Below are 26,410 nucleotides of genomic sequence, written 5' to 3'. Positions count from 1 at the left end.
CAGAGGATATATTTCCTGATTTGAGACTCATGCACAATCTTCAGTTTTCAAATTTTCCATCATGAGCTCTTGTCCCCCTGTTACTCTCTCCTATCATCCCTTTGTCTTTGACTGTTCGTGCATCTTTTACGCAGCAGCATCGGCTGTGCTCCTCTCATCCTCGTCTGCTTTCATGCTGCATGACACACACAAACGCAATGCTCACCAACACTGAAACACACGCTAACATGTTGGTAGTGTAGACCTCAGGCTTCTATCCATTGAGGGCAACAGTTTCAGAATACTGGAGGATAAACACCAGAACTTTCTCCTCTTAAAGCTCCTCTCTGACCGTGGAGGACCAGCACTATGTGTGCACTCCAGCTGTGTGTGTCTGTGTCACCCACGTGAGCCAGGGGTGTGTGCTGTTAAAAAAATATTTGGTAAATATTCCTTTAATACTATATGTTTATGGGGAACCAATAAATGTTAAAATTTCTGCATTTGCGTTGTTAAGAGAATGCTACTTAAACATTTAGCACGTCTTTACGGGCAGGGAATATGATAAATGGGCTGTTTATAGATAATTAACGGATATAAAAAGGATAGGAACACTAAAGTAAAAATTCAGCTTAATTTTACACATATTACAACCCTTACACACCTGTCTGAGGAGAATTAGAAATGTTCATGAAACCTGCTGCAGTTTTTATTTTATTGTATAATAAACCATTCATTAACAGTTAGTGTTTTATTGTTGAGATAGAATTACAACCAAGACTTACATCTGACAAAAACCATTTAATCTCCAGTGACACTGTCTGTCTCTGTCGGTGAAGTCTGACACATGTCTCTGTAGAGTTTCATATGTACACACAGAAGAGCTTTATTAAGAGGAGAGACACAGAGAGAGAGGACAGCATGTACATTTAAGAAGCCACAATAAATTTGGCAAACAAAAAATAACAATGACAAAATCACTCTGCCGGTCAGGCATTTCAACAGGCATCCCAGATAGTTGCGGTCAGCCATATACTAGGTTTTTACTTAGTCTTGTTAACATACAGCTGAAAAATCCTATGACCATGGTGTTATCTCTTGTAGGATTGCTTATCCTCCTTTGCATCCGCTGACTCATTGTGGGTGTTTCAGGTTAAACAGAAGCTTCCTACTGTGTGTGTGTACACAGTCTTTAACCTGTGAAACATGAGAGAGACATGGGAGTGCCTGCAGGAGTTCCAAAAGATGAGTCATATGCAAACTACACTGAATAATAATTCAAGTAGGTAAACTACACTGCAAAATAATTGTATAAAAGTGGACAACAAAGGCCAGCCAAATAGATCAAACAGAGAACAATGATGAGTTAAAGCCTTGAGATTTGTTATCAGCCTCATTCACATAAAAACTTGTGTTTTATTTGCTTTAATGATAAATAAAAACACACAGATAAAACTATGATTACATGTGACAAGAACCATTGTACTGGCCTGGTCTTATTTTCTACATCTATGCAACATGCTGGGCTTGATTCAATAGTTTCTGTTAGATATGTCAGGGAGAAACTGGAACTTCATTTATCTGGAAGAGTAAGTTTGTTTACCAAGTTTGAGAAAAAGTAAAAGAATACATAGGAGAGTGTTTAGGTATCCCCAGGATTATTTCTGCTTGGAGACCGGACAGAATTGCCAAATAAATGATGGGTTTGCCATCCTGCCTTGTATCAAAGGTTTAGGCTGGTGGTGGGGGTGTTAGGGTGTGGGGGATATTTTCTTGGCACACTTTGGCCCCTCAGTGCCAATTGAGCATCGTTCAAATGACAAGGCCTACCTGAGTATTGTTGCTCACCATGTCCATCCCTTCATGACTACAGTGTCCCCATCTTCTGATGGCTAATTCCAGCAGGGTGACGCACCATGTCACAAAGCTCAAGTCACCTCAAACTGGTTTCTGGACGTGACAATGAGTTCACTGGCCTCTACAGTCACCAGATCTCAATCCAATAGAGCACCTTTGGAATGTGGTGGAACGGGAGATTAGCATCATGGATGTGCAGCTGACAAATCTGCAGCAACTGTGTGATGGTATCTTGTCAATATGGATTAGTTCTGAAGGTAAATGGGGGTCCAACCCCATACTAGCAAGGTGTACCAAATAAAATGGCTGATGAGTGTATATCCTATGCAATAGATATATGAAACAGTCCATCTTTGCTTGTCAGGCTACTACAGGTCCCACAAGTATGCAGATATCGGCAGTAATCAACTTTTGTTTATTACTACTACAGCTGTTTAATTATTTTTTAAATATTATTTATTAATTAAAAACATATTACAGTATGGTTACTTTTGTTTATATGTCCATTTTTGGCTGGTGAGCTAGGCTGTTGGCTAGTCTGGGAGTTGTAATGACTTTTTGAGAATTTGAGCAGGACCAGTGTGTTTCCATCACACGTTTTAAAGATCTGGTCATTCTATCTGGGGATTTTACACATGCACACATTTGCATACTTTGATTTCAGAACATGCAGAACAATTAACTCGTTCATACTTCGTATGAATAGTTTGACACTATGAGGTTTCAGACTAAGTAACTGGTCCATGGTAACCACTGAAACAAAGAAAGTCACGAGGGTGCAGGACAGTGTTGTGGTTTCTTGGAAACTAGAACAAGGTGAGGAACAAGATTATTATCTTTTTTTAGCCTTTTCCTGTTGTGTGCTGGTTGAAAACGGTTGTATAAAAGCTCCAGCACAGCAGAGGGAGTGATGCTGTAGTAAACATCAGCCTGAGGCCAAATCCTGGCAGTGCTGGTATTCAGTATAACATCACTCCCTCTTGGTTGATATTACTGAGAAAAGGTGCAAATGCTGTTCAGTGTGTTTATGGTTCCACTTGCATCTGTTTGTATCTTTGCAGCTGCATGTATGTTTGCTGGAGGAAACGAGAGCACACAGGCGTGTTTACTTCCCCCCTGTGAACCCCCTCTGTGACCCAGTCCCCCTGAGCTCCTAACTGATGTGTGGCACTGAGCCAGGACCCAAACATGCTGCTTCTGTGTTTTCTCCCCCACTTTTACTTCTATCCACTGTGTGCTCCACAACCTCAACTCAGCCCAAGTTGTAGGGGAATTCTGCTCTCGTTGGGCTCGGGACCTCAGGACACAGAGCCATCTTTTCACAAGGCCCAGAAAGAACCTCCCTTTGACAGGAGGGAACCATGGAAACTGGCAACGACCACAAGGCCCAGTTTCTAGGTATCCTTGTGCCCGGAATCACACCCGAGTCCTGCAGACGCCAGAGGGACAGCGAAGACAGAGGTGTCGGCGATTAGGGGCCGATGCGGTTTTTCAGGGAGGCCCTCTGATTGATCGTAGAGAAACAGAGCATCCATTCTTGGCTGATGCACCGGATGAATGCTAACAAGCGTTTGAGGATGCTCAAGAGTGCATTCTTTGAAAAAAAAAGAGAGGAGGGGTTTGGCAAGATAAAGTTATTGATGAGGAAACTGACTAAGCAAATAAATGATAAGTGTGCACGTGTGTTTGAGCAGGTCTAAGAGGTTCAGTGGAAGTTCGCTGCAACAGTTTGGTCTTTATTTAGTCAGAGCTCTTTACAGAGAGCAAGGAGTCGAGTGTCAATGCGTCACATCTCTTTCCAGCTCTGACTGAGTCAACAGAAGGTAAGAGCGTCCCTCCACCATGTACCACCTGCCCCCCCCAAAACGCCCCTCAATATTCAAAACCTGACATGACTGATCATCTTTCAGAGCAAAGAGTGTGAAAAAACATGCATGCATAGAGGGATGCATTACTTAGCATTACTTGTGCACAATTTCAATGCTATGTGCAATGACATAATTACAGAATAATCACATTGTTGTGGAGACAAAAGAGCATGTATAATCATTGTTATGGTTTCAACAATTAAAATGTGCAAAAATGGCCTTTTACTTGATGATGGAGCCTTCAAGAGAATAAAAAATGCCTAAACACCCTAACCACTGTAAATGTGTGATGTGATGGCCTTCAAAGGCTCACTCTGCTATAAATCAAAGGTGGGTCCACTGTACATGCATATAAATAGAGTGACACTCAGACAGTTCAGCTGTGTGTGTTACGTGTCCGACATCACAGCTGTGCTGCTGCCTCAAACTGCCACATATCTTGTTGCTGCATTACATTGTGTTCTATCCAATCTGTGGTACATGGAGAAAAAAGCTGTTTCAGCAACTCTGGATGGTTTTGATTAGATTTAGATGTTTATCATATTTGTGTGAATCTACTTTTTTGACTTCATAGTATTAAAGTCACAATAATTGCAAGAGCCAAGCATCAAATGTCTCAAGTCTACAATTAAAACTTGTAAAAAGACATTAAGCACCAAGGAACTGGTGCTTAAACAACAATCTAAAGGCGAGTCCAGACTACACAAATTCAGCCAGATTTTGACCTGGTTGTGTTGTCGCTGCCCTTCTTCAGATGTCCCACCTAAACACATCAGAATTGGCCAGTGCTCTTGTAATGTGACAAAATTAACAGGTGTGGGGTTTTTTTTCACATGCACTTTCCAGCTAGTTGGACACTCTGACCTGATGTCAACAATGTGAATTCTGACGCTGACCAGTAGGAAAACAATTCCTCTCAGGTGAACACAGGTGAAAAAAAAAAAAAGTGGTGGAGAAAAAGAGGACTGTGATGATTTCTGTGAGATAACTGTATCACCTCAGTTTTTTAAAAGGTTTATTTTGGCACTTTTGTGCCTTTATTTGACAGAGAAGGACAGTAGACAGAGTCGGAAACAGAGATGAGAGCGGGGGGAGAGACACGCGGCAAAGGGCCCCAGGCCAGACCCAAACCCAGGCCGTCTGCGCACATGGGGCGCACCCTAACCAATCGGCCACCTGTGCCCCAGTATCACGTCTGTTTAAGTTCAAGATGCTTTATTGGCATGAAAGGTAACAAATTTTGTTGCCAGAGCAAAATAGTATAAGCAGTCAACGATTATACAACAAACACAGAAAACATCTTGATAAAATTTGGTCTAACATAAGAAAATTCATTGAACTAACCAGCAAAACTTACTGAACTGTCTGCCTGTCTAAGGGGGCAGTCAATCAAAAAATGGGGTGGCTCAGCTAATTAATTGTGGCTAGGCAGCTAAACACTCCTTGGGCAGATAAGGAGCATGTGTATACACGTATGTGTGTGTGTACTGTATATTATTATTAATGCTGTCAAACGATTAAAATTTTTAATCAGATTAATCACAGGGTTGCTGTGGATTAATTTTGATTAATCATGATTAAATATCATTCATTTTTAATCTATATTAATCACATTTCATTTGCATAAGCAAACAGACTCAATCTCTGACAAACTTGCAGAATGTGCATAATACTTTATGTCGGTCAACTGTTCCGTCTTGGTTTGTTTTTTTGGACTCAAATTTCCCATTGAGAGGGCCAACATGCTGTTTAGTGTATTCCATATCAGGTTGGTTGGTCACTACCGGATCAATGGCCCATTTACACGTGCGCAAAATGCGTTGCCAGAGACGTTACAGGGAATTTGAGTCAATCTGCGCCGTAGATGTGTTAATTGCGTTAAAATTTTTAATCAGATTAATCATGATGATGGATTAATCCGTATTAATGTGTTAATTTTGACAGCCCTAATTATTATCTATTTTCCCTGAATTCAAACAACATTTCAGAGGCTGATCTATGCCTCCTACAGCACACCTGAGGCGAGAGACTTAAAGTATGCTAAAAATGCAAAGATTATGTAAAAATTCTAAGAAACATGGAGGGGCCAATTAGCTTGTTTTTGCCCCAGGGCAGAGGTTATACTGACAACAAGAAGACCCCAGATATGGGGCTAATAACCAGGATTAGCCCTTTTTTTGCAGTAGTTAATGCATTCTTCACTTAGTTTTTGGCTTTCCTCTACAGCAAAGACATGCCTGGGAGCGTTAGACCTACATTTTTCTCATTGTCTATGAAAATGAAATTGTCTACATGTGTTCACCTCATGCCTTAGTGCATGCTGAGTTTGGCTAAAGCCCCCAGTGTCCCTGAACTCAATAGGCCTTTCTAATGTTTCAGTTTTTTTATTTTAAAAAGTACAGGTATGCACGCACGCTTAGACAATACAGCTTTTATAGTAAGAGAGAAAAGCCGCAGCCTGGTATGTTTTAATTCAGCACCTTTTGTTTGCTTTTGAGCTCGTTGCGTGCAGTGTGCACCACTACATTCTTTTCACAGCTTGAATCAGTATCAAATTATGTGGAACTGAATAAACCTACATAAACAATGTATTTCAGAGAGAGTAATTTTGAGTTTCATTTTTTAAGACCAAAGTTCTCTGTATAATTCCAGTAAAAACACTGCTGTTCCTTCCACTGATCTGTTCCTGCTTGGCCGTCAAACTGCAACTACCTCGACTGACTGACTCGTCATTTGTTCAGCAACTAGATTCCTTACACAACCCCATGGGAACAAAAAGCTTAGTGAGGAGTACAGTGGGAGCGAGTTAATCACCCCCGGTACTGTGCTCTTTGATCTGCATCGTCATGGAGCGCTCACTGTAAAGGCTAACAATGAGAGACAGGGCTGACACGTCCGAGAGAGAGAGAGCTCTGCCTCTAGTTCGCTGACATTTAGGTGCATAAAAATCATGCAGTCCTGAGAGAGGGACCAGGGCTGATCTCCCCTTACAGCTAAAGTTTAAAATAATGAAAGACACTAAAGAATCAATATATCTCAAAAAAATTGTAAAATACAAAAAGATCAAATCTTTTTACTGCTTTTAACAAGGGACATTTGCTTATCATTTAGATTATTACACGTCTGCACCATCAATCTTGAGTCTTTTTCAGACATTCACTCCTGAACATTTCAGGAATTTCTGCCCCTAAAGTGTCCCCTAAAGTGTACTTGTTCACATTTGCACCTCACAACAGGAGATTGGCACAGTCCCAAAACACCCCTTGCCCCTACCACTTGGCCATTCCCCTATGCTTTATACATTCACATCTAGGGGTTGGGTGTTCCAATTCTTATCAGAACTAGAAAAGCACTCTGAGAGCGCAGACCTCCGCCATTAGCCCTATCTCTCAATAGTGAAGAGTCCTTCCTTCCTGGATCCGTCCCCATATGGCCCCCACCACGGTATTTGCCGATTACTCCCTCCCCGGTGGGGTGGACACGCTGTGAGGCAAAGCATCGGCTTCGCTATGGGTGGACTGTCATGGCAGAAGCAGTGCCTGCCGGTGCCAACTGATGCACTGACAGTCCCACCCATCATCTCACTGGATGACTGAAAGTCATGGCAAAGGGTGAATATTCCTCTATTCCTCCCAGCATTGTGAGTATTCTCGCTACAATTCGCTGTCTTTCTCTCAGTTACCCTCCGACTCGTCCCCTGGACCGGACGTGTGTCTTTCAAACTCTATAAACTCCAAAACTTTAAATGTAAACACACACAAAAAAATGCTGCCTGGATCGAAGTTACTCATGTCCGCCATCTCCTGGTGTAAAGTGGTAACAGCGCAGACCTCCACCATTAGCCCTATCTCCCAATAGTACAGAATCCTTAAAAAATTTTCTGGATCCACACAGTGATCCGGATCAGCCCTAAAATCTAATCAGTTCTTCCTTGTGCCATTTCTGACATTTCCTGAAAATTTCATGAAAATCTGTCCACAATTTTTTGAGCTATGTTGCTAATAAACAAACAAACAAACTCACCCGATCACATTACCTCCTTGGCGGAGGTGATGAAAGGGAATGTGGAGTGCTAGGGGTAAATGACCTTCAAACAGAGATTTTCTAGTGGCACACTCCAACAGAGTGCCATGGGAAATCTCCCAGAACCTTATATATTGTAAACCAATATTTGAAAAACGATTAAAATAATTTGATATCTTTAAAAAATGTTGTTTTATTGCGTTACCATCATTTTGATTTCAAACAAGAATTTAGAAAAATCACTCATTACAAATGTTCAGTATTGTTGTTGCATCTGTTTATGTGAATCCTGTGGGCATCAGTAGCTTGATGTGTTGTCCTAAGGGGCACTCAAAAATAAGTGGAAGGGGTTAAACTTAGATATGGGACTGAGCCTGTTGCTATCATACTGTCACTGTCAGAGGATCACAGGAGTAACATTGTAAAAACAATAATGTGGAAATGGCAAATAACCCAACAAAGACCAGAAGATTTGACATTTTTGATCACACATGCAGCTCACCACATTATAAAAAAGTTTAAGTTGATTATGCACCTATGTGAAAACAGTATAAAGATACATGAGAGGTTCACAAATGATGTGCTGCGGCACACAAGTCAACTTGAGGCAAGTCTAGGTGTGCTGTGGTAATTTGTAAAACCATACATTGATATTACAGCTATACAACAACTGAAAATGCTGGAACACACGTTAGGCTTTTTGTATGGATATGGTGGGCATTGAGATTTTGGAAAAAACATGACAAGATCTGTAGATTACTTTACACTGAAACATTTGGCTAGAATTTCCTAGAAAATAAGGAGAGAAAAAGATCACTGTTTTTGTTAAGAAGTACTAAAATTCTGCAGCCATGAAAGTGGTTCCTTCAGGTCGTATAAGCTCTGCTTTATGAAATAATGCTAAGATAACCATGTTAACAATACAATACGAGAACTTAATTTAACATGCTAATACGACACTGACCACACACCGCCATTAAACTGACGAAGTGTACCATAGACAAGTTTGATTGCATGTAAAATTTGCATACATTCGTCATGAGACAGTGGTCGGTTGTGGCCATCAATTTTATAGCTATAGAGTGGTGCAGTCGTGATGTAATTTTGTAGGCAAACCCTGAAAAATAGCATCCCATGGGTTCCCGGCGAACCTATGGGATTATTGAATGGGTTTTTGGGTCATTGCAGAAAATAAGCTCTGTGTCCAATAAAAGTTTATGAATCTTGCACATTTTGTTCATGAAGATAATCTTTATAAATAAATCATACAAGCATTATATCTAGCTCGTTAATATAACTGACAAAAGTAAAAAGTTAATGTCATGCTATGTTAAATACGGTCAACTGGATTTAATGTCATCACCTGCAAATACAAGTGACTGGCAGGCTCAGCCACGCTCTTGATGATGATGTATATTTTCCCGACAAACGCTGTAGTCCTAGTTATCTGTCCTTTAGCAACTGCCTTTGTTAAGTCGTGAAAAGATGCACAACTCAAAGGTTGGGCCATTTCAGATGTATTTTATGTTGTAGGACAAATTGTTAAACTCTCTTGAACTTGTGTTCACCAGAGACCTTAATCAAAAACTCAATCAAAAATCCCATAGACTTTCAGATGAAGGAACCTGAAGCGCCAAAATGCTAACACCCTTCTGCATTTTAGGACTCATTCCTGCACCACTCTATATTTTTACAAAATATCAAAACCATTAACAGCATGGTGATACCTTGGGAATAGCCGGGAGTACGCAGCAGGATCATTCCCTGAATTAATAACTTTTTGGACATTTTTCAGGAACAGAAAGAAAGACTGTCATTGCCACCTGTGTAACCATGCTGCTAATGCCACTTATAACAATATGATGAAACTCTATCATTCTATACCCTTTCTGATAAATGTGTTACTGAGTCAAACACATTTTAGGACAAAGCAGGTTAAACACGTAAACACATGTTTACACGATAAACAGCCTAAATCCAAAAACATGCAGACATCATGAATGAGCAAACACAGTAAGGACAGAGACAATGACTGGTAGGTGTTTTTAGACTGGAGGAAATTTTTGAAGGCATAGAAAGTATTTGTGCACTTTTTTTCCAGTGTTTACACTGCAAAATATGGAAACAACTTAAGTTCTCTAAACACTGTTTACAGGGATGTTTTTAAGCTAGCACTTCAGAGTTAGTGCTTTCCACTATGAGACAAACTTTGGCTGAGGAAGATTTCTGTAAATGGCCCAGATTAATGTTTGAAGGTCTTATACAGTCCTTTATAATTTATTTTGTGTATGCACAAAACAGGGCCTGAAATTGGCCTAGACTACTTTCCACATAAAATATATGATCTATAAAAAACACCCTGATGGTAAAATGTGCACACCTGTAAGCAGACTGTAACCCCTGTGTACGAAAGTTTTGGAGGCAGCGGGAAACTAGCATCACACATGGTGAGGTGATAAATTGATGTCATTTTTTTAACTAATGCATCTAAAACTTGAAAAGCACTCAGAGAAGGCAGACCTCCGCCATTAGCCCTATCTCCCAATAGTGAAGAATCCTTTAAAGACATCCCTGGATCCAGATGGTGATCCTGATCACTCCCAAAATCTAATTTGCCGATTACTCCCACCCCGGTGGGATGGAGACATGATAAGGCAAAGCACTGGCTTCGCTACGTGTGGACTGTCAAGGCGGAAGCACCCATGGTCTCACTGGACGACTGGAGGTCATGGCAGAGTTTGAATATTTCTCTATTCCTCCCAGCATTGTGAGTATTCTCTCTACAATTCGTTGTCTTTCTCTCTGTTATATGGTGGCCGAGAGGTCTCACACGAATGCAAATACAAAACGCTTTTCAAAAAGAAAAAACACGACATTTGAGAAAAACACAAAAACAAAAGTTCACAACACAAATACAAAAACTTGCTGCAGCGCATGAATACAAACACTCAGCGCCGTGCATGGATACATAAACTCGGCACAGTACAGAGGCAAACAGATTCCACAACAGCACAAAAATACAACAACTTGGCCGCTGCAGATGCAAATAAAAAGTCACAACAGAAGTGGGGCCGTTACTAGGGACGGACCAATTCTATCCAAGCAGGAACCTCTGAAGGCTCTGGATACAATGGCCAAGACACCGCCAGTCACAACCACAATGCAAACTGATCGAAGACACGCTTGGATCAAGTAATTAAAGTGAGTAAACATTGTTTGTTCATCAGCTTCACTTCTTGCACATTTTATTTTGTAATTGATAAGTTTTAGAAGTAATTTTATCTGGCAAACAGCGCGGACAGCTATGTTTGGGGTATGATATGCATGACGTAAGCTGTCAGATGAATGAATGGACTCGATCATTTTGATTTAGATAGTTGTTTACATACATGTTAAACCATACAGGAGGTTACAGTTATTAAAAATCACAAAAAACACACTACAAATTAAATACTGTGAGTACAGAAATTATTTTGAGTAGCGGTGTTGTACGTAACTTTATTGCTAACGGCTGTGTTTACGTTTATATTCTAAATCTATCTATCATACAGTTGTTTGACTTATCAACAATTGTATGTTTATCTAAGCATTTGTTGTGTAATGAGATCAATAAAAGTTTTGCAGGGTTTATAAAATGAATAGATCTTTGGTGTCGTAATGACAGGTAAAACGCATGAATTTAGCGGGTATGGGCCTCTGAATCCCATAATTCCACACTTTGACCAAACAGAAAGAAGCTGTGCTTTTAAAAAAAAAATTACACCACTTCATCCGTTTTAAAAACATACATGTTTGTAAAGGCAAATACTGTATTTTTAGCCTTGGATTAACACCCAGCTCAATCCTTCTTAAGAATATTGCAAAACTTTTAAACACAGATAACGATTTAATCCAGCACGTAAACTCATTGTGACGTTTCTCAGAGGTTTCTCACAGCTTTGGCATTTAACCAAGGAAAAAAAACACATTTACACAAGGCCACACTGAGTATCACTGTACATTTTCATAATCTTCAACCATGTTACACTCGACACTGCACGCTGTGTTCCTCCAACAGTGCTTGAGAAACTTGAAGGCCTATTTCGTGATGATTCTTTATAAGTGTTGAGAACAAGTTTGCAGCTGACTCACTGGTCTTTTCAGGAGTTATGAGAACGTTATCAGCATGTTCTGATATACAGTTACACCATACTTTAAAAACATTCGTGTTCCTGCAGTGTTTTTACATCTAACACTCTTTGCTATTCGACTGAAGAAAAATACACCCTCATGATTTCACTTCTAGGTTTGTCAATATTTTTGTCTGATTGGTGTATATCTTTCAGCTATTTGAGCGAGTTAAAAAAGGAACAAACCTCTTTGTCTCATGTTATGTTACATCATTCTGTGTGCAGCACTGGCAGTGAGAAAGTGAGAACACCAGGGTTCATTATGTACACAAAAAGACTTACAGTCCCCACTGTGCTAAGTTTTACTATATGGACAAAATTATTTGGCCACACCTGTTAATTACTGAATTCAAGTGTTTCAATCAGACCCCTTGCCACAGGTGTATAAAATCAAGCACCTAGGCCTAATGGCCTAATGACCTGGATCACTAAAAAAAAGCCCTTATTCCCATCAATGATGGATGCCTCCTTTGCAGTAAGATGGTTCGTAAAATTTAAAACCTGCTGCATAAGTGAAGTTATTAGAAAGTGGAAGCATTTAGGAATAACGGCTATGAAGCTGAAGACCCCTTGAAATCACAGAGCAGGCTTAACAACTCACATGGTGCATAAAAATTGCTAATGTTATTCCATAGCTGAAGAGTTCTGACTATCCACTGGCATTACTGTAAACACAAAAACTGTGTGGCAAGAGCTTCACTGAATGGGTTTCCATGACTAAGCAGCTGCATGCAATCCTCACATCACCAAGTCCAATGCCAAGTGTCAGATGGAGTGGTGTAAAGGACACAACACTGGACTATGGAGCAGTGGAAACGTGTTCTGTGGAGTGATGATCACGGTTTTCTGTTTGGCAGTCAGATGGGCGTGTCTTGGTTTGGTGGATGCCAGGAGAACATTTTGGACAATGCTATGCTTCCATGTTTGTGGCAACAGTTTGGGTAAGATGCTTTTCTATCCCAACATGACTGCCCCAGTGCACAAAGCAAGGACTATGAAGACATGGTTTGATGAGGTCAGTGTGGAACAACCTGATCTAAACACCATCAAGCACCTTTTGGATAAACTGGAACGGAGATTGCAGGGCTTCTTGTTCGACATCAGTGATGACCTCATAGATACTCTGCAGAATGAATGAGCACAAATACCCACAGAAACAGTCCTAAATCTGTATTTGAATACAATGTTATTATAGTCCCTGTTGGTGTAGTGGTCACATGGCCAAATACTTTTGTCCATATAATGTATCTTGTGTCTTTGTCCAACACCATATTTTGAGACACTGTAAACTTTCCTTTAGATGATTTACGGTAAAATTGAGTAACTGATACCAGTGCTCTTTATGATGCATTTCTCTGTTCCCTAAGTGTGTGAAACAATGGTTACTGAAATTTAAAACTGCCCACTGAGCTGCTACAAGTCTTCCTGCAGTTTGAATAACACTACATGGTTTATTGTATCTAGCACAGGCATGAAGGTCACTGATCAAATGATGATGAAGGTGAACATAAGGCTGAAGAGTGTGGCTGACCCCCTTAATTTCCTTAGGATTCTGACATTGTGAACTGTTGTTTAGGTTTGGGAACAAACTGCTTAGTTCACTGGGATAGTGTGTACATTTCAATGTTTTTGCTAAGCACCTGATGACAGCAATGGAATCTTGCCAATCCATTAGCTTTGAAAGATTAAGGATATACAAATCTAGTCCTTAATTTTATTCTGCACCATAAAGAGAGAAGAAGATTGCAGCGCATATCCAAATTTTATAAAGCTGGTTGCCCTTCTGGTTGTTCTCTGCGGTGGATCTCAGAACATCTGGTGTATGCTGTTTTCAGTGGTGGTAAAGGAGCATCAGATTTTTGCTGTGAAAACCATAATAAACTCAGTAACTTCTCCAGCACAAACACAACCCTGTAATCGGCCATTGTTATTTTGGCTGGACCCGCACATGCGGCTTAAGTTGGCTATGTATGACATAATCTTTTCAAGAAAGATGCGGTTGGCTGTCTGCACAGATACAGAATTGTTCACTCTGGGACCCAGTTTAAAAAAGTAGCGTTTACTCCCAAAACGCGGCTTCCGTGTCGAAGAAACGCTAATACAACAAAAAACTTTTTTGTATACTCCTGAATTTGTCTCTGTGGGCCTAAGTGTGCCCTCAGGCTAATGACTCCAAAAAGAGCCAAATGGAGTCAGGAGTTAGCACACCTGAAGTTCAATCAATTAAACGAGATTTGAGCCAGGTGTAGATCTATTGTGACTTTTAAAAACACTCAAACTTTTTGTGTTTGATCTTCAAAAGTAGCATCTGCTGATGTGAACCATGCCTTGTAAAATGAGATCCCGGAAAGACCTTGGATCTAGATTTGTTGAATTGCATAAGATTAAAAGGGGTTCCAAAGTCATCTCAAAGACAGATGGAGATGAAACAGTACTGTGGCTACTCTCTTTAGAAGTGGGCGCCCAACCAGATTGACTCTAAAGGCAATGCTCCATGAACCCTCACAGCTCAAGGCTTAAAGGAATCATTGGAACAAGTCAATATCTCTGTTCATGAGTCTCCCATATGCAAAAGATTGAACAGGCATGATGTCCATGGCAGGACACCACAGAGGAAGCAGCTGCTTTCCAAAAGCATCACTGCACTTTTTAAGTTTGCTAAGGAGCACCTTGACACTCCACAATGTCACTGAAAAAGGCTGAATTGTTTGGGAAGAACACACATTACTACATATGGTGTATAAAGGATACCCCGCATCAACATGAGACCAACAACCCCACAGTGAAGTACGGTGGAGGGAGCATCAGGATTTGGGGCGGTCCTGCTACCTCAGGGCCTGGCCCGCTTGCCTCCTTTGAGGGTAAAATGAATTCACAAGTTGATCAAGGTATCCTACAGGATAATGTCAGGGTGCCTGTCTGCCAGCAGAAGCTCAGAAGAAGTTGGGTGGTGGAGCAGGACAGTGAGCCTAAACATCAAAGTGAATCCACTACAGCATGGCTTCAAAAAAAGAAAATCCACCTTTTGGAGTGGCTCAGTCAGAGCCCAGACCTGAATCCAATAGAGATGCTGTGGAACTTCAAGAGAGCTGTTCACATCGGACAGCCTAAGAACATGGCTGAGCTGAAGCAGTTCTGTAAGTAAAATGACTTTTTCCAGCAGCACTGTGAATGATTAATGGCTGTGTTAAATTAATACTTAAAATCTTACAGTTATTTGCGTGGTATTAAATTAAGCACATTGTGTTTTTCTATACTTGTGACTTAGATGCAGATCAGATCATATCTGATGACCAATTAATGCAGAAAACTAGATCATTTCAAAGGGTTCACATATTTTTTCTTGCCACTGTTTCAATCACTGTGCATTAGCAGATCATCCCACAGGTCAGTTTGACTTTCGTGAGCAGAGATGTGAAGTGAGAGCATCCTGTGTTTTTTTCTTTTCCCTCTTCTAACATTGTTTAATAGAAACCTCAGTCTGTGGTGGAGGGAGGAGAGATAAATCAGGAAGGTGCTGTGGGCTCAACAGAGAGGAGTTCTGTTGAAGTAACTTTCACTTATGTTTTACTGCTCAGAGAAATTTCAAACATAGGTTAATTAAGATTGTCAGTGACTTTTTTGTGTGTCTTATTAATCCTTTGTGCATTTATAAACTGTCAGCATGACATATCGCTGATTATAAAACAGTTTTCTAACACTTTTCTTTAAACTAAATCTATAATGAGATCAAATCGCCATCGTTTTTGCTGAGCTGTCCCTGTGTGCTCCACTGACCCCTCTCTGCTAACTTATTACATCTGGATGTGTGACAGCTAAAGACCTAAAAAGTACATGTAACATGAGGGGTACTTTATTACTCCATTAATAGTGCTATAATTCCCCCAGGAATATCTGCTTCAGTGGTGCACTGATGTGATACTCACATGGTCACTGGTTTGGTTCAGTTTAGCCAGTAATCTTTGAAAATTGTGGTCGACCAGGCCTTTGGGAAATTAATATGAAAGATTAAATGATTCATGAGAGATGCCCACCTCCCAAGTAAACAGTAAATGTATATTTTAAGACCCAAAGGTGTCAAAGAAGAAGGGGGATGGAAACTGAGAGCAGACGCACAGTGGGGTATCACCAGTGTCCAGTGTCACCACAGTCATGGTCATGCTCACAGGGAGGCTGAGAGGGACACGAGAAAAAGGTTCAGGTTGCTTTTTCATAGAAATAAAGAATTGAAACACTGTTTCTTTCCAGAGAAGGGAATTACTCAGTTAAATATCACATCCCTTTTGTCAAAAAAGGCCAAAGCTTTGGGCTCACACTGGAGGAGGAACTAAAAATAGAGGGTTTAACTGGAAATGCCATGAAGTCAGGGAAATGCTTCTGAAAACAATGCTTGGCACTACTTTTTTTGCATCAAAATTCAAGTTTTGAAACCCTGTTTGTCTCAAGATCCAACTGTTAATCTGATACACAATATAACTTCGATATTTAACAAAAAAGAATCCAAAATAAAGTTCCTGCATATATTTTGATTAATTTTTATGAGCAGACCTCTCAAAAATGTGGTTCACACTTACGATAAGTTGTTAATTTTTACATTAAAAAGTGGTTAAATCTGTAGACTCATCAGTCCTGGATCCCATTTTAACAGTCATCTGTCATTGGCTAGCAACAATATATGCATTAATTTAATTTCTCTGTAACATTCAACAACATCAGGGTCTATATGAATTAACTGTTTTGAAAGCCTCTTTAATGTCAAAGTGAAAACAGATTTCCACAAATAACGCCAATTAAACAAAAGTATGTGGTGGCTAACCTAATTCAGAAAAGCTCCAGCCAATTGGAGTTTGTAGTCTCATGATGAAAACTGTGATTTTTTTGGCCATCAGACAAGATGCAATGTTTGGCAGACACCAAACACTGCACATCACCACAAACACACCACCCCCTCTGTGAAGCACAGTGGTGGCAGCATCATGCTGTGGAGATGCTTCTTGGCAGCTGGCCCTGGAAGGCTTGTAAAGGTAGAATAATGATAAATCCTGAAGGACAATCTTATTCAGTCTGCAAGAGAACTGTGGCTTGGAGGAATATTTATTTTCCAGCAAGACGATGACCTGAAGCATGGAGTGGAAGCTACACAGAGATGTGACTGTTCTGGAGAGGTCGAGCCAAAGCCCAAATCCAATAGAGAATTTGTGGCTGGACTTGAAAAGGGCTGTTTACACCTGTGTATCTTGACAGAGATCGAGCAGATTTGCAAAGAAGTATGGAGTAAAATAGTGTCCATTTCTTACGCAGTTCAGATAGTGAGGAAATCTAAGAAACTGGCTTTCGATACACAGTGCTGAAGATGGAAATATTCGATCTGTAATTGTTTTTACCTTCACTTTTGAGCTTCTGTCTGTAGAGATCAGTGTTGTTGGGAGCTGATATATTAGAGCACAGGTTATTTCTGCCTGCTTTGCTCTGAAGCCTTCTGATAAATGATTGGTGAATATGGCTCAGACTACAAATACACTACAAACAGAGCACTTCCCATGCTGAACATCAGACCCCCATGTACAGTTTCAATGTAGAATCTGTAAAATCTGAATAGATTCCAAACATGAATCAGCCTTGATCCAACATAACTGCAGGAAGTATTTACCTTTTTTGGATTAAAGTATTTGACAGTGGCCAAACACATAGATGATGAAAACCACAGGCAGACCTAAAGAAGCTTCAGAAACAACTGTGCAAGTGTCTTTTTTATCTTCTGCTATCTATATGAGACAGTATATGATCATAATGAAGGTAATGCACATCCAGCTTTACCCACACATTGGCTTTGGTCAATTTTGTTGAATTGAATGATTTATTTCAGGAGAAATAACACAATCTGAGATCAAATTTGGCCCCATTTTGAGCTTAAAATGGTCTGGTCTGTATTGCTTGCCAAAGTAGACTCAATAATCCTGAGCATTCAGATTCACTAATGAAATATAAAGTTGTGCAGCAGAAACTATTGCATCATAGAAAGACCTCTCCCAGCACCCAAACTAGGCTATAATGCAGCTATTTTTGGTGAAATCAAATAAATTAAACATCAAATGAAAATTGTATTTATCCTGATGTGTTTGTATAAAGTGGTGAGAGTTCAGCTCTTGAAACTTGGAAAATCAACATAAAAACACTTTAATAAAGCACACCCTTTTCACACTCCAGTGCCTCATTAAAACTCCTGCCTCAGCCTGGATGTGCCCTCAGAGGATCCCGCCTCAGACAATCACCCGATCCTTCTCCTCCCTGCACACCTGTCGCTCTTTACCTCATCACTTTACACCTGTCACTCCTTCACCTGGAGGGTGTTTTTACAAGCCATCATCTTACTCCTGTTTGTTTAGTCACTCAGCTGTCCATTGAAATTTGCATTAAATACACTATTCATCCCAGCCTCCTTGCAAATGTACAGTCCACATTTGATTACATAATAATGACAAAATAGGAAGTTTGTATAATTCTTGCGAGTCACACACTTAACATGTGTCAAGTCATGTACAATTTATATGACCAAGTTCAACATTCAGAGGGAATACTTTCACAGTAAAGATCATTTGTCTCTTTCAACATCATGTTTAATTCACAGCTGCACATAATTTTAATCCTCACGCAACTACTATTAACTACATATGACTTTCAATGTTTTAAGCATGAGTCAGTTTAAGAACACATAATCTTAAACATACTAAGACAAACTCCATCCTGTCTCCATATGTTGCTCCAGGCTGAACGTGAATGCCGTGGTTTCTCTGTCTCTGCAAATGTTTGTTAATCATATAGAGTTACTGCAGAGTAAAGTGGCTCCCCTCAGGCTCAGACTGTAAGTCACTCTGTAGTGAGTTTGAACTTGAGGCAATGTTGTGATATGATGAGTCTGTCAGAAAAGCATGATCATGACGAAGCTGTAAAATACGATGTTATAAGTACAGTATGTGAATTCCACCGCAAGGGGGCTCTCAACTGAAACAATTACTGAAGATTACTAGTAGAGACACGCTGCTCTGCTTTGCCCACCTCTACCTCTAACTTCTTGTTTGGAATTTCAGACTCTGGTCAATAAGAATGCACTCCATACTAGGAGTGTATTTTCTAAACAGTAAACCACTGTTTTCATTTCATGGATGAATTTCACCCACAGAGGGAGAAAAGCTGGGAAACTGGCCATCCGGGCTCATGGGGTCACTTTTTATGGCAACGAGGGGTTTGGGGAAAGAGTTGCATGTTACGGCAGTTTGACAGAGAATAACCACAAGTAAGCAGCAACAACAAAATGGCAGCTTGCAGTAGCATCTCATGCATCCCAGTGTAGCAGTATCAATCCAGTTTAACCATGGCAGTGATAAACATGTGCTGGCAGCTCTGACACAGGTGACGCTGTGTCAAAAAACAATATTAGGATGAAGCATTTCTCTGACTTTGAAATCCGTTGGAAGTATTTGAGATCATTTAAGTACTTAAGTGAAAATATAACATTAGTTGATGTAGACATTTCAAGCCAAAAATTCTACATGTTGTACCTTTAAGGGTGTCTACATTTTTGGTGACATGAAATCATAGAAAAATCCCCCCTCAGACAACTATATGTGTCCAGACATGCAGAGATGTGTGTTCATGTGACCATATTAACATTCTTCTGCACACACAGCCTGTCACTATTGTCTTCCACTACTCTGACTATGACCATGGAGACATTGTTGTCTGTGAATGCAGCAACTGCAGGCAGTCTACATGTTGAAACTTATAGACAAAACACACTAAATTCTCGCAATAGTGTCATGTTACTCCTCTCATTAAGAGCTCTCTATGGATGTACAAACATGTGATCTAAAAAAAAAACTTAGCATCGGTTAGCAAAAAGTTATTTATTGCACCTTTAACTGTGCATGTACATAGGGATGCACAGTATTGTTGGCATGATACTGGCATTGGCAGATTTTAGCTTCAAAATTCATCCCTACCGATTGATATGATAAGTTCTGCTGATATTTCAAGCCAATGTATTGGCTGTCCATATTGGCAGTAAAAATCATGTATCAGTGTTATATGTGAGTATGTGGTTGCATTGGGTGCCACACACTCAAGGAGGCCCACGGTAAGCCCTGAAAAGTTTTGCACAGGAGACACTTGGACATTTTACAATAAAAAACTGTGTGAATATATCAGTTGGGTATGGGTGTCTGTTAAAAGAAGTTTGGAAATATCAGCATATCAGAAATTGGCAAAAATCCGGTATCATGCATCCCTACATGTAAACAGGCTGAGAAATTCTTCATCAACATTGGCTTCATAATCCCTCTGTTCAAACAACATAAGAAGAGAAAGCTGCAGGGGAAAAATGACTGAGGTGTCTCAACCTGTAAGTCCCCTAACACACAATTCACATACGTTAACATGCCCACACACCAGTTTAACTACAGGCTCCAAAGCACATGTTTAGTTCAGCCACAGATTACAGTTTATTATATGTACTGTAAAGGAACATAAATCTTCAAAGTAGATGATTAACAATGCAACAATAATGACCCAAAAGTAGGTCAAAAACAGGATTGAAAGCTTCAGGGCCAGCTGAAAGACTCAAAACACTACCCTAATATCAATTTAGACAAAAACAAACATAGTGGATACTCCAGGACCTTATATATCTAGATTAGGACATGCTGTACAGTCATCTCTTCAGGCGTGTGTGCAACCACACATTCACACACAACCCAAACAGCTGTTGCTGGATCTCCCTTACAGCCAATCAGTGAGAAGTGGTGTGATGTGTTTGAGGTGACTGACAGATGGATGAATGTGAGTGTAACAGAATAAGCGGCTGAGATGTGTGTGGGTTGTGAATTGGTGTGAAGTTGCGTGCTTGTGGGTGGTGTCCGAGGGGTTTTTTGCATGGCAAATGACGTGATAGACAGACAGACAAAGCGGTGTGATATCAAGTCTGTCTTTCGGATGGTTGAACACACACACACGGGGGTTATCACACGGTTGTGATAACCCCCGTGTGATGGGAACTGTCATCTGCAGCCAAGCTTCTTGTCACAGAGAACAAAAGTGCTCACCATGCCAGAATTTCTCTGATTAATCTGATCTGATGAGCCAATCCCTCCCAGTTGCCTCCATTACATAACCAAGGACAAAATATGTTTCTGATGATTTGTTGATCCGCGTGTCTGCTGTTTTTTTGTGTAGCCCAATTTCCCAATGATGCATAATCCTATTTGAAAACAAGTCATTATTCAATCAGTCATTTCATGTATGTCCAGTGAAGGACAATCTTAATGCTTTAGCATAACAAGACATCTTTGTAACATTTTGAATATGTTAACCTAGATAAACGAAAATTATATTAATTGGAAAAAATTGAAATAATAAATAGTGGAAAATTAGGTAATTCAGAAAACTTAGGTTCGTCTCAAAGGAAGCCCAGGGTGTGTGAATAATACAACAAATACAGAAGTTAAGTTTAAAGTAAGTGTATTGACAAATAATATTTTTTCCAAATAATAAACACAAACAACTTCAAACAATCCATCAATAATAACAAAGGGAGGCCTTTTTAAAAAAATGCAAAAAAATTAAAGTTCTGCCCTTTCTTTAATCGACCTTAAATCAGTTCAGTTCCTCATGTCCCAGAGTCCTTGTTCCTACCCTAACCGTGGTAGTCTTCTTTGGGGAAGGGGGGGAGGTGTGGGGAGTTCAGAGTTCCTTGGGTAGCTCGCCAGTCTTACGACGGATCCAATCCAGGGAAAGGAAGGGGTAACAAAAAAAACCTGACCGCTGAGTCTCTATAATGTTAGGATCGACCGTTTAGTGAAGGTAGTGTGTAATTTCTGCTGCCAACCAGCCGTGCTGCCTGCGTGACCCCAGGTGAGGAGATTGCCAAAGAGGAAGTGACCTTGTGCACCGGATATTTATGTGTTATGGGATGAGCTCGAATTGGATAATGAGTTGCGGATTTGGGGTGTGGTATGAACGGTTTGTAAACAAAATAAACAGTTTAAGGAAATTAGTAAATCAATTTGGGGAAAAAATAAAATAACCAGTTTGTTATGGCGGCACAAGGTCACTCCTGCAGGCAGGCAGGATGGCACAATCTGTATACATTTAAATTAATTCACTGGGTTACATCTTGGATGATGTTTTACTTCCAACTTTGTGGCAACAGTTTGGGGAAGGCACTTTTCTTTCTTTCGACAAAAATCAGTACAGTGTAACTACAAAATAGCTACATCTTAATATACATTGCTGTGATAAAGTATTTGCCCCCTTTCTGATTCCTGATGTTTTTGCATATTTATCACACTTAAATGTTTGGGATCATCAAACCAATTTTTATATTCCACAAAGACAACCCAAGTAAATACAAAATGCAGTGTCTGAGTGATTATTAAATTTTTTTAAGGGGGAAAAACCCAAATCTTTCTGGCCCTATGTGAAAAAGTAATTGACCCCTGAACCTAATAACTGGTTGTGTCACCCTTGGCAGAAATAACTGAAGTCAAGGGTTTGTGATAACTGGTGATGAGTCTTCTTGCATCGCTGTAGAGGAATTTTGACCCACTCTTCTTCCCAGAATTGTTTTAACACAGCCATATTGGAGGGTTTTCCAGCATGAACTGCCCATTTAAGGTCACACCACAGCATCTCAAGTGGATTTAGGTCCAGACTTTGAGTTGGCCACTCCAAAACCTTAATTTTGTTTATTTTGAGCCTTTCAGAGGTGGACTTGCTGGTATATTTTGTGTCATCCTGCTGCATAACCCAAGAGCGCTTGAGCTTGAGCTTGAGGGCACAAACTGATGGGCAAACGTTGGCCTTCAGGATTTTCTGGTAGACAGCAGAAATCATGGTTCCATCAATCACAGCAAGTGGTCCAGGTCCTGAAGCAGCAAAGCAGCCCCAGACCATCACACTGCCACCACCATTTTTGACTGCTGGCATGAGGTTCTTTTGATCAAATGCTGTGTTACTTTCATGCCAGATGTAACGGGCTGCACACCTTCCAAAAAGTCTTGATCCCCAAGACTTTCTCCAAAAGTCTTGGGGATCATCAAGATGTTTCTTGGCAAATGTGAGATGAGCCTTTGTGTTCTTTTTTTGTCAGCAGTGGTTTTGGCCTTGGAACTCTCCCGTGATGCCATTTTTGCCCAGTGTCTTTCTTATGGTTTAGTCATGACCTCTGACCTTAACTGAGGCCAGTGGGACTACAGGTCTTCGGATGTCGTTCTAGGTTCTCATGTGACCTCCTGGATGAGTCGTTGTTGCACTCTTGGAGTAATTTTGGTTGGCTAACCACTCCTGGGAAGGTTCACCACTGTTCCCAGTTTTCTCCATTTGTGGATAATGGCTCTGACTGTGGTTCGCTGGAGTCCCAAAGCCTTGGAAATAGCTCTGTAACCTTTTGCAGACTGATAGATTTCAATCACTTTGTTTCTCATTTGTTGTTGAATTTATTTGGATTGTGACATGATGCGTTTCTTTTTAAGAGCTTGTAGCCTACTTCATTTTGTCTGACAGCTTCTATTTAAGTGATTTCTTGATTCAACAAATCTGGTGGTAATCAGGCCTGGGTGTGGCCAGTGAAATTGAACTCAGCTGTCCAAAAACTGTGATTAATCCCAGTTAACTCATAATTTAACAAGGGATGCAATTAAAAGGGTCAGATAGGTTTGGATTTTCCCCTCCCTTAAAAAATTAAATAATCATTCAGACAGTGCATTTTCTATTTACTTGGGTTGTCTTTGTGATATATATAAAATTGGTTTGATGATTTGAAACATTTAAGTGTGATACACATCATTCACATCATTTGCATCATTCTGCATGAACATTGTCATTGCTTTTATTTAGGGCCAAATTCAAACATGTGATCCAGTTTTATTCTACACTCTTCTCTCTGTTCAGTTCATTGTGTCGTTCTCAGATGGAGGGTTTGAATGCAGCCGTTTCTGTGAAACAGGTTTTTTGCTTGCAGCCAAGAGTGTGATGTAACAAAATGGCAAACAAATTCTATCAAAAGCTCTTTCCAATATGAAGTTAATTAGTGTAATTTTATACTCTGTCAGTCACTGAGGCAGCTGTGGCTCAGTGGTAGAGCTAAACCAGAAATGTGGGGATCAATTCAACACTCAACAACATGCATGTCGATGTGTCCTCAAACAACACTTAACCCAAATTTGCTCCCACTGCTTGTGAATGAGTATCATTGTTAATGGGAGTAGTTAAAGCTGATGGGACACTTAACATGGCAGCCCCCAACATCAGTGTGTGACTATGGTGCAAATGAATAAATGCGTTGATGGTGTAAAAAGCACTTTGAGGAGTCAGAGAACTAGAAAACAGTATACAAGCTCAAGTCCATTTTACTTTTTACCACAACCCTGTTGGATTGACTTTAATATTAGAGTAAGAAAGTGTTGATCATATGACATAGTTTTATCCAGACCTTGAGTTGACAGTCTTACCCTGGCCCTTGCATTCAGTCTCTTCAGGAAGAGCTGAGGATGTCGAGCAGGAAAAGGATGTCTGATCTGTTTTACAGAGGATGTGCCACTAACTCTCCTTTTACCCTCCAATAACATGCAATCTATCTTTTCTTTAGACAAAGGGATAAATGTGTGGCGTGTTTGCTGTGTAGTTATTGAGAAACTCGTCTCTTGGATATTAAAGCTCAGAGGTCGCTCAGGTATTAGTCTGAATAAAGGCAGTTCTCTACATGTTTACATCTTTGCGTTGATCTGCACATAATTGCACATGAAGCAACAAGCAGAAATTCCAGAGCTAGTATAGCACCTCTATACCCCCTAATTACCTTTAAATGAACTCAGGGAACTTTTTATACTTACACTTACATTTCTATAGATGTTGAGCTTGGTAAAAGCAGGTCAGAATGTTTTAAAAAGTTTACCTTTTCTCAGATCAAATACTTTGCATTTTATAAAGGCAATGATAAAAAGTGAGTTCATTACCTATTAAGTGATTAGTATTGCTTTTATTTTTGCCCTTAATGTAACCATACAGCAGGGAAAAGCTGAACCGAGCTGTTACACCTCAAATAAGGCTGGCTGACAGTGTTGCCTGCAATTCAATTTGTGAAGTTCGCTGATATTTGAATGCATGCCATGTGTTTTGATGGTCAACCAGCACCTCATAGCCTATAGAGCCTACTCTTCCCAAGCCTGCATTTTACATTGTACATAGGCTACAGTTGATGTTTAGATGGATATGGCTCACCGGTCACTGCAAAGCAGCATTATCATCTATCATTCCCCTGGTGAAACACAGCCCCATAAGTTAGTATTTACTCTGCTTATTAGAGATGACATCAATTTCTCTGGAGGATTAAACTGCTCTCAAAATAACTGGGAGAAACAAGGAGAAAGAGATTGGATATCTAGGGCCACAAGCTCAAGATGCAAATTGGTGTGAGCCCCCTTGTATTCTGTTGAAGAACTCACAAGTGGCTCCAAAACCTGTCCTTTTCTTTTTTTCTTTTTCTCATTTTTTTACTTTAAAATTTCAATTGCAGGTAACTAACTTCCATTGTCCCTCCATCTTTGATCTGAGCTGACCTTTAATAAGTAAAGTTCTTTCATGTTACACCATCATTGGGTTACAGCTGGATGCGATTGCTGCACATCATCTTTTGAACAGCTGAAAGAACCAAAAGAGAAACTGTAGACAGCTGAAAAATGAGCAGACTTTGAAAGTAAACAACCTAAAATGTGACCTGATTCTTTTAATTTTATGATAACAAAGGTGACTCTGATTAAAGCCATGCAGCTGTTAAAAAGTTCTTATCATGAAAGAACTTTTTTTTTTATCAAGGTATCTTTATTAGTTTCACAAACTTAAGCAAAATACAATCAGTCATACAATTGGATATGTTTGTTTTGTTTTTTTTTTTTGTTTTTTTGTACAAAACATAACCACAAACTCTAATCCCACTTTCCCTATTACACCATATATAATGATCAGCATAATATCAAACTAAACAATCAAACAAAAAATGCAAATGAGCCAAAAAATAAATGAATAAATAAATAATAGGGAAAAAAAAAATAATAGTGAAAAATAAAAAGGGGTGGGGGGAAAGTTGCCAGATCCTAAAAAAGTTATCAGCGCATCCTCTTCTTGTAGTGTACCTAATTTATCTAAGGTCAGATGGTACATGAGGTCTCTGATCCATGTGTTGAAGGTTGGAGGAAATCTATCTTTCCATTTTAGTTGTAAAATTCTCCTTGCCAGGAGTGTAGAAAATGTTCATTTTTTTGTTGTGTGAATTGATTTTGACATCTTGCGGCTCTGTTCCAAATATTGCTATGATGGCAAGAGGTTTTATGGATAATCCTACAATATCAGAAAAAAATTAAAACATTTAACCAAAAATCTCTCAATTTTGGAGAAAGCCAAAACATGTGTGATAAGGTGGCTGATGTTGTTCCACAGCGATCACAGTTAGGGTCAATATCTGAT

This window comes from Cheilinus undulatus, linkage group 5 (genome assembly GCF_018320785.1).
Source record: "Cheilinus undulatus linkage group 5, ASM1832078v1, whole genome shotgun sequence".
Classification (NCBI taxonomy): domain Eukaryota; kingdom Metazoa; phylum Chordata; class Actinopteri; order Labriformes; family Labridae; genus Cheilinus; species Cheilinus undulatus.
The sequence above is the reverse complement of the archived record's forward strand: the minus strand, read 5'-3'. Positions refer to the sequence as shown.